Genomic DNA, 19,223 nt, shown 5'->3' on the forward strand with positions numbered 1-19,223 from the left:
TCCCACAGAAGTTTTGATCAGTAACTCTTTTGCCTTACAACTTTCTATGGATCCTTATTGCCCACAGGATTTTGGTCTAAATTTAATTAACTTGAGTGATATCACCTATTTACTTTCACTCTCTTGATTGACTTACATTCATTGCTTTTCTTGGTCCTGAACCATACATGTGTGTATGTGTGTCTTATTTTACTATTATTATTGTTTGGTCATAGTGTGTGACTTCTGGAATCTTAGTTCCCTGACCAGGGAGTCAACCTGGGCCCTAAGTAGCGAGAATGTGGAGTCCTGACCATTGAACCGCTAGGGAATTCACTTTACTGAACTTATTAGATCCAGATCAGACATTATCTCCTTTAAAATGCAGCCACTCTCTGAGAAATTTAGTGGTTTCCTCCATCATATTTCTCTAAATTTGCATTGCATCTTATTTGTATATTTACTACATATTATCACTTGTACTTTAATTGTTCAAATATTTATTCACATTAAATGTGCATGTTCAAGAGAACTGGCATGTGATGGTCAATAAACTTTTGTTATGAGTCTTGTTACAATAGTAGTGATTGAAAAGTCTTCAACTATCCTAATATCCAGAGAGAAAAATACATGTCTTATTACAAATCACTGTAGTAGTATTATTCAGGATGAAAGTATTCTTGGAAGAATGGTCAGTGCTGACTGGGGGATCAGTTCTTTTTTATAGAGGAGCTCAGCTGCTCTTAACACATTTTAGTATGAGGTTATAATCCATCATAATTATGTCAGATGGGTTTTTTAATGAAAAAATTTTTTTAAATTAGAAATGAATTGCTTTACAATGTTGTGTTGGTTTCTGCTGTCTAACAATGCTAATCAGCCATAAGTATATATGTATCCCCTTCCTCTTGAACCTCTCCCCACGGCCCCCACCCCCTACCCGGGTCATTACAGCACCAGGCAGAGTTCCCTATGTTATATAGCAGCTTCTTGTTAGCTATCTGTTTTACACATGGTAGTGTATATATGTCAGTGCTATTTTCTCAATTTGTCCTACCCTCTTCTTCCCCCACTGTGTCCACAAGTCCATTCTCTAGGTCTGAGTCTCTATTCCTGCCCTGCAAATAGGTTCATCAGCACCATTTTCTTAGATTCCACATTTATGTGTTAATATGATATTTGTTTTCCTCTTTCTGACTTGTTTCACTCTGTATAACAGGGCAGATGAATTTTTCTTTTCCTGCCATTTTCATTGCGGATGCCATCTTAGCATTCTCAACCATTTAAAAATGAAACATGGTACAAGTAACTAAAATAGATCTACCTCTGTAGTTTAAAACATCCAGTTTCAAAGCTATCCCAGTAGATTATAGGCAGCCTTTCCCTTAAGTGATTTTATTTCCAATAATTTCAGATGTTTAAGTGCTGACAGCTTATACTGTCCTGTCATTCCTGTGTTACTATTAGAAGGCAGGCCTCACACAAATAAAATTACCTCATCCAGTGTCTTGTGTCTTTTCTGAAGAGTTTCATCAACTTATTTTCAGACTTAGTTTGTTGCTGCAGCCGTCCTACAGAAATAGGGACCTCTTGATTTGCAAATAGCTTTTTAGAGTAATTAGAAAATATAGGGAGTTATAAGAAAGAAGCTAAATTTTAAAAAGACAGAAGAAAAATTATATATGACTGAGAAAACTTGACCTTGCTTTGGCTAACAAGTAAAAGAAAATAACTTTTATGTAATTTGAAGAACAGATTCTTCTTTTAAGAAATTCTAAAAGGCAGATTCTAAAAATTTTCTGCAAAGGCTTCCGTGACAGTCTGGTGGTTAAGATTTCACCTTCCTATGCAGGGGATGTGGGTTCCATCCCTGGTCAGGGAGCTAAGATCCGCATGCCTCATGGCCCAAAACCCTGAATGTAAACGACAGAAGCAATAATGCAACAAATTTAATAAAGACCGTAAAAATGGTCTACATTAAAAAAAAACAAAAAACCACTTTTATGCAGTGAGAGCATAATCTGATATATTTAGTTAAAAGCAAAAAACAAAAATACTTCTGTTCTTGATAGTCACACATATATCAGTACTGCAAAAAAACTGATGAAAAAGGAAAAGCAGCCTTAATGACTCTACTAAGGAAAATTGAATGACAGAACCTTATAAGAAAAGATTTAATCATATGAAGCTAGGAGAAATAGCCTTTAGTATTCTAGTTCTTTGACGTTATAAAGCAGCATGTAATGAAGAAGTTAAAGGAAAATGATTAATTTTATGATTAATAAAGATTAGTTCATTAATTTTAAAGGCAGACCTGCCCCCCCAAAAAATAAATAAATAAAGGCAGACCTGCCTACCTAAGACTTAAGTTGAAGAACTTGTTTTGAGGAGAGATAGTCTTAATATAGCAAACATCTTTCAAAACATCAGAATGCACAGTGCTCCTTAAGAAAAGAGAGCACTAAAGGCATTCCTGTATCTGCTTCTTGTCATTCCATTTACTTGAGCTGAGTTTTCCCCAAAGTGTTTCTTTTGAAAGTGATTGAAAATATTTCCAAAAAAGTCCTGGACTCCATATCCTTGTGGAAGGCTCCTTAATGATTTGTGGCAGTTAAAACAACTATGAAGAACAAGAAAAGATCTTTGAAATGTACACTTTGAAATGTTATTGTATAATATTATGTTTGGTTTTATGTGATTTTTTTTATTCTAAAAAGTTTTATAGTATATAGGTATGCCACTTATAATTGATTAAATGAGTATGTTGATTTTGAAAATTATCAGTTTCATGATTAAGAAAATACCTGTTATTTTAGTGTTGTTTGTATGAGAAAAATAAGATCTGACTTAAGTCATTTCAGCCCACAGTTTAGTTTCCTAATGAAAATGTCATAATAATAAAGAATTTTGTTTAGAAGAATAGATATAGCAACACAGATTGCTTTCTAAGAATTCGTGTTAAGAAATGTTTGGTTAAGCTGAAAGATGAGTTTTAATTTTTACTGTTAGTAATTGAGAACTTACAATTTTGGGATAAAATCATTTTGTGAGCTTGCTACTTCTCTTCAATTTATATTTCAAAGTCTGTGCATTCTAAGCAATAGCAAAGAAATATCTTAGGATTCAAAGAAATGAAACAAACTAAAATTGGATATTTCATCAGATTCCAGAGAGTGGTTTTAATTTTCATAGATGTTTTTAGTGTGCTCATATGCTAGGAATTTGAATTTCATCTTTAAATATTTATTTTGAAACTGGATAAAAATTTGCCTGCATCCAGAAAGCATGTCAAAATTGAGTTTTTTACATGAAAATTGCCTATTATAGTCTACATTATCTTTAGAATTTTCTTATATAAGACAAATTAGAAATCTTTTTGTGGAGATGTCTTTTTAGTTTCCTCTGTCCAGAATCAGAACTTTATTAAAGTACCAAGAACGTTGAATTCAGGTAATTTCAGTGGTCTTTTGAGACAAAAATCCAATTCCGATGGAGTAGTATCCAAAGTGGACTTTTAGGCTAGGCAGAGGAAAAGCACAGAGCAAAGAAAGGAGAAAATGTCCAATCATGAGAGAAGGGCAGTTGAGAGCAACAGTGGAGAATGCTGCCTACCTACACTGCCTACTCTAGCCCTCCTAGAGAAGATCCTCTGAAAGAGAGCAAACAGTGTCATCAGCATTTCTTCCCCACTGCTGCTGTTTGTTGGACTGTGTCATTTTCTTCAGGTATTTGGGGTGGGGAAAAGGTTAAGAGCTCCTAGACTATTATAATTCTGCTTGGTGTGTCTGCTTCCAAGTTTGTTCCACTGTATTCTTTATACACAATTGATATTTTTTTTCCTCTTTAATATAAATAATTTCATGTTATTCTCCACCCTCTTTTATCATATTGATAATAGAAAATTCCAACTGCTTTTCCTAACTTAAAAATCCCCTACCTACCTCTCACTAAATCTGTGATTCTGCTGCTTTTTCACTATGTTTTAGCTACACTGCCTTTATATTTCTGTTTAGGGCTGTTCTAGCTGTGCCTTCTGTTTGGAATGGTGGTCTTCCTGCTTTGCAGTTGGCTGCCTCTGTGTCAGCTTACAGGTCAGTTTCATAGAAAGGTATTCCATGACCCTCAGTATTAAGGAGTCACCCATTTTCCCCCTATAACTTTATTATAATTCTCTGAATTATACTTACCACTATATGATGTTGTCCTGTTTTTATTTCTCTACTAACTGCTGTATCTCTAGTGTCTACAGTGGTGACTGGCATTTAGATGACACCTAATACTTACCTATTGCATGGAAGATTGTATCAGTCACTGCTTTGGGGCTAGATATGCTATCCATGTAATACTAGTATATTTTGTCCAAGTGGTACTGTTCATAATTTTTAGAAACTTTACTTGCTTGCACTATAAGTTTTATTGTAATGAAATTAGAAACCAAATGGCAACAGTATAATTGTATTTTCAGATCGAAGTCTGGAAAACTTTGAATCTTAGCATTTTCAGGTTTAATATAAATTAGGATTAGTCGCTATACTTCAGTGACTGTGTTCCTTCTTCTGTAGGGGTCTACTTCTCATGGGGTCTGAGGTTTAAATGAAATAGTATGTTTAGGAGTTTCTTATGAAGTACTACATTGATTATTTTAATAAATTCTCCCTTATCATGTCTCTCCCACAAAGATATCAAATCACTTTACCTACTTTTAATGATAAAGTAATTTTAAAATATGAACTTTAGTTTTATAATTTTATTACATGTTTTGTATGAAGCTATGACTTAAAATTAAATACTTTAGAGAATCTCTAATGTACTTTTTTAGTATTTTATGAATGGCAAATTGGTTGACTTAATAAATTTCTTCCACATTTTCCCCATTAGTTCTTTCATTTCTGTCTCTCTTTCTTTCCTTTCTGTTCCAGTCAGTCAATTTTTATTTTGATTGGTTTTTCATATAATTTCTAAGAGTGTTTTTCTTATGCTTTCTGATGTATTTATTATAGAATATGTTTCTAACTAGCTAGAAACATGGATATGTTATTCATCTCCAGACTTTGAGGACTATTTGAGGAAGAATGAAGAAAACTAAGATCATGGCATCTGATCCTATTACCTCATGGGAATTAGATGGGGAGACAGTGGAAACAGTGTCAGACTTTATTTTTTGGGGCTCCAAATTCACTGTGGATGGTGACTGCAGCCATGAAATTAAAAGATGCTTTCTCCTTGGAAGGAAAGTTATGACCAAACTAGATAGCATATTAAAAAGCAGAGACATTACTTTGCCAACAAAGATCTGTCTCGTCAAGGCTATGGTTTTTCCAGTGGTCATGTATGGATGTGAGAGTTGGACTGTGAAGAAAGCTGAGCGCCGAAAAATTGATGCTTTTGAACTGTGGTGTTGGAGAAGACTCTTGAGAGTCCCTCGGACTGCAAGGAGATCCCACCAGTCCATCCTGAAGGAGATCAGTCCTGGGTGTTCATTGGACGGACTGATGCTAAAGCTGAAACTCCAATACCTTGGCCACCTCATGCAAAGAGTTGACTCATTGGAAAACACCCTGATGCTGGGAGAGATTGGGGCAGGAGGAGAAGGGGATGACAGAGGATGAGATGGCTGGATGGCATCACCAACTCGATGGGCATGAGTTTGAGTAAACTCCGGGAGTTGGTGATGGACAGGGAGGCCTGGCGTGCTGCAATTCATGGGGTCGCAGAGTCGGACACCACTGGGCAACTGAACTGAACTGAACTGAAGCCCATTCAGCTTTTCTCTGTTGACATTTTCTATGCAAAACACTACTCCTGAATACAGTTTTCACTTTCCTGTGTCCACACTTTTGCTTATATTAAAATACTTAATATGTCTTTTATTCCTCCTTCTCTCCTGTCCAAACCTCTCTGTCTATATAGAATCAGGTAAAATCTACCTTTTCGCTAGTGACTGTCCCAGTCTGCTGTATCTGAAGTAATTACTGTTTTTAAAAAACTTCATATCAGCTATTGTTTGTAATTAATCATACTTTACCCTTTTAGATATCTAATATTGTTATTTTAGTCATTTTAGTTTTCTTTAGTCATTGGTAATTAACCAGTTTACTTTTTTACTATCTTATTTTGTGGGTTTTAAGTGTTACTGTGTTTTTCAAGCTAATGGATTGTATGTTCCTATTGTAGTTTCATGCTCTTCGATGACCCTGTCCATAGGGTCTATTGTAGCATTGGTTTTTTTTTTTTAATTCATTTTATGTGCTTAATAAAAGTTTTTTTTTATTTTACTCCTCATTAAATAGCCATTTATTTTATTCCCAAAGGAAATAGTTTGGTATTTTATGAGTGGCAATATTGTGAAGTGGTTAAGTGGCAGACTTATTGTAGCCATATTGCTTAGATTCCAATCCTAGCTTTACAATTTAATAGTGGTAGGACCTTGGGAAAGTCACTCAACCTCTCAGTGCTGTAGTTTTCTGATTTGTAATGAAGAAAATAATAATACCTTTTAGGATTGTTGTGTGGCTTAACTAAGAAGCATAAAATGCTTAACACATTGCTTGGCACATAGTTGCTACTTTGTGTCCACTAGCTATCCTCATCGAAATTAGCATGATTATTTTATGGAATAATGAAGAAGAGTCTTTGAAGTCTGATAGTCCTTTTATGATCTTGGACAGCTTTCCCATTTGGACAGTGGGCATTATTTCAGTTCAGTTCGGTCTAGTCACTCAGTTGTGTTCGACCCTTTGTGACCCAATGGACTGCGCAGACCAGGCCTCCCTGTCCATCACCAACTCCTGGAGCTTACTGAAACGCATGTCCATTGAGTCGGTGATGCCATCCAACCATCTCATCCTCTGTCATCCCCTTCTCCTCCCACCTTCAATCTTCCCCAGCATCAGGGTCTTTTCCAGTGAGTCAGTTCTTCGCATCAGGGGTCCAAAGTATTGGAGTTTCAGCTTCAGCATCAGTCGTTCCAATGAATATTCAGGACTGATTTCCTTTAGGATGGAGTGGTTGGATCTTCTTGCAGTCCAAGGGACTCTTAAAAATCTTCTCCAACACCACAGTTCAAAGCCATTCATTCTTTGCCGCTCAGCTTTCTTTCTAGTCCAACTCTCACATCCATACATGACTCCTGGAAAAACCATAGCTTTGACTAGATGGACCTTTGTTGGCAAATGATATCTCTGCTTTTTATCTAGGTTGGTCATAGCTTTTCTTCCAAGGAGCAAGTGTCTTTTAATTTCATGACAGTAATCACCATTTGCAGTGATTTTGGAGCCCAAAAAAATAAAGTCTCTCACTGTTTGTTTATTTTGTATATATAAAGCTTCATATACCTGCCCAGTATAGCATATATATATATTTATGTTATGTGAACTCTCTCTAGCGAACTCTCTTTCTCTATTCGGAATTGCATTTGTATTTCTGGAGCCAGCCTGCTGCTTGCCTCCCTCTCTCTCACCCTTTCGTCTCTTTTCCTTCCCTCCGTCGCTCCTTCTACCCTTCCTTTCATCCTCCCTTCCATCTTGCCATCCGATATCTGTGTGTTTGTCTGACTAAAGGCAATTCAAGGAAGGAAGACTTTAGCAGTTGGTTTAGTGTTTTTAGAACCTACTTTGTGGGAAACTGTTTTTCTAAGAGTTTCATTACATTAAGATGAGTATGTATACAGAAATGAGGGGAAGTGTTAATTTGGGAAACAGATTTTGGCAATTATGAATATGGTTTTTAAGATACTGAACTGTTTTGTTGTCACTTGTGCTGGTGTCCCACCTAAGAAACTTACTGATAAAGAAAACTTTATCTATTCTAATTGATAAAGTACTAATTTTATCTGATAGCAGTGTAAAATCAGTGCATGCTTTGGGGCTTCCCTTGTGGCTCAGCGGTCAGAATCTGCATGCCAGTGCAGGAGATCGAGGCTCAATCCCTGGCTCAGGAAGATAACCTGGAGAAGGAAATGGCTACCGACGTCAGTCTCCTTGCCTGGAAACTCCCATGGGCAAAGGGCCCTGGCAGCCTACAATTGGTGGGGTCCAAAAGAGTCAGATACAACATAGTGACTGAACAGCAATTGAAAAGGTAGTTGCTCATAGAGTTACATTTTTTTCATCTAATATATTGTAACTAAATGGGAAAAGTGTCCAGATGTTAAGTCTAGAGGATTATAAATTCAATTTTTTTTTCCTACAACAAATAATAAAAAACCACCTGAATTGTTAATGGTTTGCTGCTTCTCTTAGGCCAGAGGATGTTGTGGTTGGGTACCCACCTTGTGTGTTGCAGAGCATCACCTTAGCCCACAGCTGAAGCCTGGCAGCCAGTTGCGAGAGGATGTTAGCGCCACCTTGTGGTGCTTGCTGCGCTCTGCCATTGCCTATCAGTGCCCTGGCGTTACACAGTCAGGGGAGGATAGCGAGGAAGACGGCAGTTTGACAGTTATCTTTCCAAAGCGAATACACATCCTCATCATTGGATACTTGGCTATTGAACCTTTAGCATCCCAATGAAGTTTTTAATTTGAGATCTTTCCAGCTGTGGTAATAATAGATTGAAGTGCTTCAAATTCTTGGCCATATGTAACAAAATAGTTTTTATAGTATGTAGTAATGATATTTGAGGTTAATCTGGTAGATATTACTTTTTCTCTGAATTATTTAATATTATTATGAAATAAGTCATATCTTTAGAATTAAGTATTTAAGTATGGTGTGTTTGTTGAATTTTGTCTTGATTACTTTTGTAACATGTAGAATATAAACTCACTTTAAAAATATAGTTCTTTGCAAATTAAAATATTTTTGCTGTTTCTTGAATAAAATTATATAATCATGAAATAACACGGACTTTTTAAAGCAACATATTCTTAAAAGTTAGAATATTTTCTCCCAATGATTTATTTTATACTTTTTTAATTTTGAACAACTGGATCCTTAATGTTTTTCTCTATTAAAAATATATATAGGTTTTTCTAATTTGGCTGTAATGTGAAATATATCAGTTATATTCAGTGTAATTCCTTTAAAAATAAAAGGTGTGCTAATGATGATGGATAAATATAAAGGATAAGAAGCATAAGAACATGGGTATCATAATGAAGATATACTAGATATACTGAGTCCTATGGGTAATTTTAAAATGTACACTTACTTTTAAATGTGACTTACCAAAGTTGACTGTTGCTCAACAGTGAGTATTTGTAATATAAGTAAAAAATAAGTATAGAGTGAAATAGAATGTATCTAGTTTAATATGTGGGTTAACCACTTAGCAGTGTGCTCATTCTAATTCAAAAGCCGGGCTACTTGGTTATGAATCAGTGTGCAGTCAAAGTCACACATTAGTATTACTTGCCTACAAGGAAAAACCACTGTTTTATTTTTTCAAAACATTATTTTGTAAACTTGAAGATATTATAACTAAGACAATGAAGACTTCTTACTATAACTTTATATTGCTTTTTTTTTTTCGATGCCAAGTTTCTTAACTTTTTCAAATAAGGAAAAAATTTTAAGTTACTATTTAAAGCCTCCTTTGTTCAGAAATCAAAATGTGAAAATGTTAATATTTTAAGAATTAGGAAGGGTATAATTTGAGAATAAAGATATATATTCTTTTCCGATAATCTTTTTCTTCTAGATTTATGACTACTTGGGTATGATCTACTGGTAAGAGCTAAAGGTGGTATAAGTAGTCTATTATATTACTTAGAAAATGGACAGAATTGTGGTACCACTAACAGAAAGAAGGAAGCAAGCAGTGGGAGCCAGTTTTGTTTGTTCTTTCAGAAGGTTTCATTGGTTGTTGTCCCTTCCGCTCAGGGACATTGGTTTTGTTTTCCATAGAGTATTCATTATTTCATCATTTTCCACATCATTGTGGAAAATTATTTTGTTTTGAGGCACATCATTACTTCCAGTTTTTTGCTTTTTTTTTCCCACTCTCTGTACTCTTATTTCAGGCAGTTGTTTATGCCTACAGGCAATAATACTAGGATTGATTTACTGTTTGTAGTTAACTTGAACAATTTACCACCACTCATACTGATCATCTGGTTTCCTCATTCATATAATGAAAATGATAATACCTGGCATATAGTAGTAAATGCTTGGCAAATGATGGCTGTTACCTGGTATTATTATCAGAAATGGACTTCAGAGTGATCTTACCAACAGGCTTACTATGAAATCCATTGGATGCTCACTGCATTATAAGAAATGATAGGCATTCAGTGCCTCTCAGTGTTGGGGTTCAGAGCCATTCCTCTCATGCATTGTCTCACATCAGGGGTTGACAAACTCTTTACAAAAGGCCACGTAATAAACATTTTAGATTTTGCAGACCCTAGGTCTCTGTTTCAGTTAGTTGACTTTGCTGTTGTAACAGGAAAGCAGCTGGAGATAGTATGTAAATGAATGAATGTGGCTGTGTTCCTTTCAAACTCTATTATAGACACCAAAATTTGAATTTAATATAATTTTCATACAATATCATTCTTCTGAACTTTTTCAACTTTAAAAAAAATGTAAAAGTCTTTCTTAGTTTATGTGTACAAAAGCAGATACACTGAACTTGGCTTGCAGACTGTATTTGCTGACCCCTTCTTAGAACAGAAACACAGGGTGCGGAGGGGCAGGATTGCAGGCAGTTTCTAGAGCAGAATATCAGAGAAGCATCTCCCATGAAGGAGGGATGTCAGAGTTGTACTTCTGGTGCAAGTGTTAACCCGTGCTGATCCGCATTAAGACAATTTTTGGAGAATAATATCCAGGATTGTCAGTCTTTTGCATCCTCGGCTTATTAGATAAATGAGGTTTGTGCCCCCTGGTTTCCTAACGTGCAGAATTGTCCTACTCAGATTTTATCAGTTAGAGACAGAGTAATTCTCTGTCAACTATCCTGAAGACATACATTGAATACAAGTGGATGAAAAGGTGTGCTATTTGGTATGGCTGCTTTTGAAAGTGAAAGTGTTAGTCGCTCAGTCGTGTCCAACTCTTTGCAGCCCTATGGACTGGTAGCCCACCCGGATCCTCTGTCCGTGGAATTCTCCAGACAAGAATACTGGAGTGGGTTGCCATTTCCTACACCAGGAAATCTTCCCAACCCAGGAATCAAACCCAGGTCTCCTGAATTGCAGGCAGATTCTTTACTGTCTGAGCCACCAAGGAAGCTGCCTTTGGGCATATATAGATATTGGTGTCCTCCAGGCCCTCCTACAAAGGCTGGTTTGATTAAAGAACTCCTCACTATTTGTAATTTTGATTCTACAGGATTTTCATTTCTTGAATATACCTATCAGAGAGCACTGTACCCCACCCCACCCCCTAAGATGCTTAGTTTTTCTTCCTGTACGTCTCTTTCTTGGAAGCCCATTTTGTAGGATTTGTTACCCTAACCTGGTAATTCAAGAAGCTTTTGTTTCTGGTAAATGACATGTCTAGGTCTGCAAAATTTAAAGACAGAACTGTTTTTAGTTCTTTATCTCATTTCATCCCTAAGCTGTGGTATTGATGATGGTGATGATAATGATTGCAGTAACTATCACTTTTTGGTTTCTGTGTACCAGTCATTTTATAAACAGTCTTCAGGACAGTCTTCAGAACAGCTCTATACATTATGTCGTGTTAATCTCATTTTGCATTAAGAAAATATATGCAGTGAAATGATAAGATCAGGAACTTATAGTTGGTGTCAATGCCTGATTCAGTCCTACACCTTTGACTTCAAAGCTTTCTGCACCTCTTTTTTCTCATTAAACTTTGTACATGTCTTGGGCATTGCTCTTCTTATTTGTTTACTCTATAGTTTCTCTACTAAACATTGGTTAGGGCAGTGATTCTGTTTTAAATATGTCTTTGTAACTTCAGCTCCTATTGTAGTGCCTGATGAATGTTGATTGAATTGGTGATTGAAGACAGTTATTCGGTCTAATGGTAAAATAAGGGAAGAATGGTCACATATAAATTAGGAAGTCCCTGTTAATCATGTAGGATGAATAAAGAGGGTCATTTAATGTAGAGTGAGTCTTCCTAAGAGCCGTTTGATGGTTCTAGTACCATTATACATGCTTATTGTCTGTTAAGACTATCTCTGTTATCTAATCATTAGATATATAAAGTTATCATTTTAGGTGACTTTTTTTGTATCATATCCTCTTGAAATACTAATTCATGGTCAGGCCTAGAATAGTGATAGATACATAGTAAGTGTCTGCTGTCTTTCTCTCGCTATCGCCTTCCCTTTTCTTACTCTTTTTTTTTCTCTCTCTGCATTTGCATATATACATGTCATACACATATGCATATGTGTATATATATTTAAGATTACAAGTAATTCAGAGTTAATAGATCATGATTATTGAAATGGGAAATAAATTGAAAATTTATGAGAGGATCTTGCAAACAGTATCACACATTTACATTTGCATGCGCGTGTGTATGTATATGATTGTAAAGGCATTCTACAGCAGAAACATTTCAGCCATAATGCCATACACTCATTCCTAAGGAAATCTTCCATTTGGCATATGCATTTAAAAGGGCTTTTAGGGAAAATTGGAGTAGCAGCAGTTACATACACGTGCATATGTGTATGTACATGTATATAGAACTTTATAACCAGAGTACTAAGACAAGCTAAAAGTTTTGGTGAGAGTACTGTAGTTAAGTCTCCTCTGGCGTCATTGTAATCAGTGTCATTATCATAGGAGCCTTAAATTTTGGGTGTCACGATTTGTTTGAGATGTAAATCTTTGAGAAAATTTGCTTTTAAAACCTCTGAATCAGTATATAGACTTTTATATTTTTTTATGCTTAGGATAAATGTCTTAGCATCTTTATCTGTAGTCCCATATTCAGATAGCTTAACATATGGAAGATCTAGTGATCAGGAAGACTCTGAGTCAGTCAGTGTCTGTGTGGGAGAAAAGCTCTTCCATGGGATTATCAGCCTTTTCACATCATATGTTGCTAAAGCTTTGTCATTCATGGTGAGAAAGCTGATAACCTTGAAATGTGCTGAGAAAAGTTGTGTATGAGTCAATATAACCTTTTGGTTATGTATGCTGATCTCATTACCCTATTTACCAATCACAGTTTAGTTGAGTAGCTTTAAAGAAACGTAAATTATAATTTAACAGACGGTTTATAAATAAGACTTTTAGCTCAAAATAGATACAGACTTAATACTTTGATTCCAAAATAGGATGTCTTTTCACTATTGTTTAAAAATATTTACTGTAATTAGTAAAAATCTAGTCACAGCCTATTGCATAGCACTAAAAAATGGAAAATAATGTGAACAAACATACAGTTAAAAAAGACAGAAGCTAGAGGAGGTTCCAGTAAAATTTAAGTGTACGTGGAAGAAATAATAAGACTTAAAATTTAAGTTTTATGGGGAGAATAGGGTATTTAATTGAATTATATATTTTATAAAAGACCCATTAGTGGATACTTGGAAGAGATGACTTCTTTGAGAAGTATTATAGACCCGAGGTTATAATTGTGGAGCTGTGTAGTAAGACAGACCTGGTTTTAAATCCTATCTTCTGAGCTTAATTGCTTCTGTATTCTTCAACATGTTATTTTTCTAGGACTCAATTTTAACATGTATAAAATGAGTTTAGTGTATCACTTATTTCCTTGGGTTGTTGTTAAAATCAATGAGGTAAAGCCTTAAAAGTTTTTAGAGTAGTGCCTGGTACATGAAAAGTGCTATTATTTTTATTTTGCCACCTGAAAGTTAAGAACCACAACTTACCTCTTTTTACATTTATATATTGTTGGGGTCCTTTAATGGACCGGAACCTGGTGGTATGGAGTCGACAATAAGGAAGTAAAAGAGAGAAAGAGAGAGAGAGACAAAAAAGACCCGGGGACCTGAGCTCTGATGGAGCAAAGGTGGTTTAATGATTTTTCTATGAGTATATATAGGCTGTGGTACAAGAAACTTCTTTCGGGAATGATAGAGATCAGAAAACGAAACGTATAGCAGCTGTTACCAAGGGAACAAGGGGTAATGTTAGTCACAAGGTCAGGAGACAACCCATATCTCAAGAAAGGGGAACGAGACTAGGCAGTTTTGTCCTAAAGAGAATGTTTACTAAAGGGGACCCAAGCCTGCCTCACACAGTGACCTCAGGCCCTGGGAGCAGCGTGCTGTTCTGCTTGAAGAGGGACAGAGGACTCATGGGAGACAGCACGTAGGAATCCTCCCGTCAAACATTCCCTGACAATATATAATGAAAACAATAGCCATTTAAAGTGAGATGTTTTTTGTTTGTCCCAGGTAATTCCAAATTTTCTTTGAAATCAGAAAAATACATAGTTATGTTGACTATCTTACTGTAATTTTGTGACCACTATCCTAAAAGCGGGCTTCCCAGGAGTCTCAGTGGTAAAGAGTCTGCCTGCCCGGCAGGAGACCCAGGTTCAGTCCTTGGGTGGGGAAGATCTCCTGGAGAAGGAAATAGCTACCCACTCTAGTACTCTTGCCTGGGCATGGATAGAGGAGCCTGGAGGGCTGCAGTCCATGGGGTCGCAAAGAGTTGCCCACGACTCAGTGACTGAACAGCAGCAGCATCCTAGAAGCAGGATCTTACTACTTCTTTGTAATCATTCCTTTTCCCCCTCTAGTCTGTTTATCCTGTGCTCTCCTATTCTTGCTTATATTAGCATCATATGGGGTCTTGTTAAAACTGTACTGTCTCAGGCTACACACTAGATCCATAGAAGCATAATCTGCATGTTAATACGGTTCCCCAGGTGATTCTTAAGCATGTTCAGATTTGAGAAGCATTGTCCTTAAACCACTGTTTCTCATTTTATCCTCTCCTCAAACCCTTCTCCATCTGTGACACTCAGCTCCTTGAAATCCCTTTCATGGATGGTGACTTTGCTTCCTGCTTCTCTGAAGAAAAAAAAAAGTGAAGCTATGAGAAGAAGCTGTCATAAATACACTCAAGTGCACAATCATCTTAACTTACCTTGCAGTATCTTTACAGTACTCTGCTTTCAAGTTACTATAGATGAAATAACCATGCTACTATATAACGGTGAGTCACTAGATACCGTTTCTTCTCCCTATTCAAGAATATCACTCCAGTAAATCTGTACTCATTCGCTTGTATCATTCACTTTTCCCCTCTCTGCTGGATCATTCTTCCCAGGCTGTAAACATGCTGTCTCTTGTCTTAGGAAAAAAACAAACAAACAAAACTTGTCTTGGATCCCACTTTCTCCTCACCAACTATCACTGTATTTATTTGCCCTCTGCAATAAAATTTCTCAAAAGAATCATCTTACACCTTTTATCTCCATTTCTTGTCTTGCTGTTTTTGAATTCATTTCATTCAGTCTTTTTGTCCCACTACTCTGTTGAAACTGAGCTTGTCCAAATTACTGGTAACTTTGTCATTCAGCTGGCAGTTCACAGTCCTTAGTTTTTTTAACTTGGCAGCAATAATTTAAAAGTTGATCACTATTCCTTGAAATACTTTATTCCATGTGCCGCTTCTCTTGGTTTCTCTTTTTTCTCTGTTTCTTGTTCTTATTGTCTGGTTCCTCTTCATTTCCCACTTGAATTATGTGACCTGTTTCACCTGGCTTCTTACACTTGGCATATTTTCAAGATCCATCCACATTACAGCATACGTATATGTGGGTGCTCAGTTTTGTCCGGCTCTTTGCAACCCCATGAACTGCAGCCCGCCAGACTCCTCTCACCATGGAATTTTTCAGACAAGAATACTGGAGTAGGTCGCTATTCCTTTCTCCAGATTACAGCATGTTAGTACTTTCTTCCTTTTTTGTGGTCAAATAATATTCCATTGTGTGTATACATTATTATTTATCCATTCATCCTTTATAGACATCTGAATTGTTTCCACATTTTGGCAATTATGAATATGTGCTATGAACATATGTATATATATTTAGAATATATGACTACATATATTGGTTTGAATACTTGGTTTTGCTTATTTTGTGAATATATCTAGGAGTGGAATTGCTGGATCATATGATAAGTCTATGTTTATATTATTGAGGAACCTCCAGACTGTTGTCACATTATCTGAACCATTTTTATTTCCACCAGCAATAATGATTCCTATTTTTCCACATCCTTGTCAACATTTGTTATTTTCAATTTTTTTTTTTAAGTATTGTTTTCCTAGTAGGTTTATGATGTTGAGCAGCTTTTAATGTGATTATGGAGCATTTGCATATCCATTCCTCTTTCTTCTTTCTGTTGAATTCTTGAGAAGATTCTTTGAAGTTCTATGGAGTTGTCTTTCTATGCAGCTCTCTCTATCTTCTTTGGTACGCTTTCCTGAGAACTTTAGGCACTCTGATCTCTGTGTATTCTCAGCTCTGTTTGTTCTCAGAGAGAGTGCCAAGCTTTGCTTGGTTGCTCTCTGCACTAGATCCTGAAAGTTCTCTCAAGGCAGTAAGGTGGGATAATTTGCAGTGTTCCCCTTGTTTTTTGTGTGGTAGAGTCCACAGTCCTTTATTGCCTGATTTCCTGTGTCTTGCATACCTTCACTTCATATATTTCCCCCCCAATATATTGATTGTTTCACACGAGAGGATAAATCTGGTCCCATAACTTAGCCTGATGTGAAATCCTTTCATCTTTAAAATGGAGAAAATAAGACTCAAGAGTATGCCAAATTCATATTAACTCTGCTGAGATTCCTGTGAAGAATTCATGTCATCTTTCCATGTACCCTCACTATCTCGGATGTCAAACATTTGTGCTTTGGCAACCTACTGGCTGAACTTGGCAGACTTTTGCGGGGGTGCAGTGTATAATCAATTGGTTTACTTTGTCAGGGGTTGTAGACATTGATTATTATTCACCTGGGAGTGGAGAACTTTCTAAATGAAATTTGAATCTTTTCTATGACTACTGGCAAGAACTGAAAAATTCTCAGTAATGAAAATCATATGTTTTAAAAGAAATGGACCGAGGAATACTTACTTTGTTTTAGTGATGTTGCATTTTCTCTTTATTTGTAATGGAAATATCATTTCTTTCCAGGAATATTAAGAGACTTTGTGACACAGACCTCTTTTTTTGCTGTTGTTAAATTAAGGAACTTTCAGTACTAGGAAAGATTGAAAAATTTTCACAATATTTATTCAAAAATGCAACATTTATGTAAGAACATGTTCTGTCCTTAATAAATACACACTGCCATAATTAGAGGTATATGGGCACCATGTATCCAGTATAAGCTAAAATTGATCATAAAGGGTTTTATACATATACTTAGACACACATATGCAGATGTGTGTTGGTATATGTGAGTCCAAATTTAGAAAATTGGAGGATTTGCTTGAAAGATATTTTGAAGTTCCTTGTACTATTCTTGTAGCACTGAAGCTTGGAATTATATTAAAGCTACCACATTTAAAAAAAAAAAAACTACGATGATCACTTCTAGATGTGAAGTGTGACATTTCCTTTGTTTTTGCCTTTTCAGCATTCATTTCCTCCTTGTCTGTTATTTGCAAGGTATATAGCTCAAGGGGGATTGATCTCACAGGGTAGTTCCACGGTTGAATGTGTGGCCTCTGCCTCAAAATCCAGTTCTGTTATTTTTTTGAAGTGATTGGTTCAGGGATGATCATATGAGCCAAGCCAACGCAGAGAGATTCATTTCTAAGATTTCTGTTGACGTTATTGTGAAGAGAAACTACCATCATGTTTCCAAGTGAGTAGGTTATAATCTTGAACCTAATTGTAGTCACTTGCCATTATTTATAACAGTTTACCTGAGAACAGTGAAACCAATTGAGAGGAAAGAGAACCGGCAAGCTTCAGTAAGAAAACTTGTTTTACACACACACACACACACACACACACACACAAATTAAGCTTCACACACACACACACACACACACACACACACACACACACACACACAAATTAAGCTTGATTTAATTAGCGTTTTGGTGCTTTGGACCATTCCCCTGGAAATACTGAAGAAAAAGAGAGATGTATAATATCTTGGTGTGTTTTTTTTTTGTATTCTGATTCCATCTTTCTAACCATTCTTTAATTTTCTTTTTTCATTTCTCCATAAACATCTCATTTCTTCATGAACCTAAACTTGAGGTTATTTTTTTTCTTCTGACTACTATGGTTTTAGCTGTGTTTATTTATATATATATATGTGTGTGTATAATATATATATATAATATTTATATATAATACATTTTAATATGTAATGACTATACTATTTATATGTGTGCATTACTTTCATTGTTTATTATGTTTTATCATATTTAAATTTGTGCCTTTTTATTTTACCTTATGGTTGTTAATTTAATATAACTCCTCATTTCCATGGTTACACATTTAGTGCCAGGAATAAAATTGCTGTCTTCACTTTTCTCTTCAAACCTCTTTTTTATTTTAATCCATTTAATCAATAATTGTATCTTCTCAGTGACTCAGCGCAATTCTCTCATATAGTCCCGCTAAACTGTATGTGATTTCAGGGGAGGGACTGAGATAATTCCCCAAAGGGACTGAGTGCTTCACCAGAAGAGACAGAAGATTTGTAGGGGTTTCTCAGAAAGGAAAGTCTAAGAGAAAGACTTATATAGTACTATTATTATGGATTATAGTGGAAGGATTAACATTATGAGTCAGCAGAGGGAGATCTATATGGGTATATAATCTAATTAGTCACAAGTTCCTAGAACAGTTCTTCTTTGGAGACTTTTTATCCCACTTGCTTACATACTCTATTGTTCAAGGTTCTACTCCTCAGGACACTGACTTTGCTGCTCATCTAGTTTCTATGTATATTTATGGGCACCAGGTGAAGAGATGTACCGCTCCATATTACAGGAGTACACTGCGAGCTCTGAATTCAGAGGCAAGAGACATATTAGATGGACACGGGCTCTGTCAGTTTTTGCTGTGTGGAGTTGGTTAGGAAGCTGTGTAGAGCTGTTTACCACTGCAACTGCTAGAATGATTTAGGGTGAAGTGGAGAGTTAGAGGTATCTGAGACAAGGGAAAGGAATGCTAGAGAGTAAAAGACAATAATAAAAAGGAAAATGTGCATCATAAAGCATGTATTTTTTTAAGCATCATAAAACGTAAAGAAAAATGTATTATAGAATGTGATGTCTATTATATCTTTAAGGAATATATTCGTTTCCGGATACCAGCTTCATGTGGCTGCAGTGTAGACATAGATGTTGAAAAGCTGGGAGTTAAATCTT

General features: G+C 35.9%; 1 protein-coding gene across 3 annotated transcripts in view; it reads left to right on the top strand.

Annotated features, from left to right (window-relative positions):
• Positions 1-19,223, top strand: part of VPS13B (vacuolar protein sorting 13 homolog B) — a 763,389-nt gene that overhangs the window by 272,563 nt on the left and 471,603 nt on the right. The gene's annotated exons all lie outside the window — the stretch shown is intronic.

The sequence above is a fragment of the Muntiacus reevesi genome, chromosome 12 (assembly GCF_963930625.1).
Source record: "Muntiacus reevesi chromosome 12, mMunRee1.1, whole genome shotgun sequence".
Taxonomy (NCBI): Eukaryota; Metazoa; Chordata; class Mammalia; order Artiodactyla; family Cervidae; genus Muntiacus; species Muntiacus reevesi.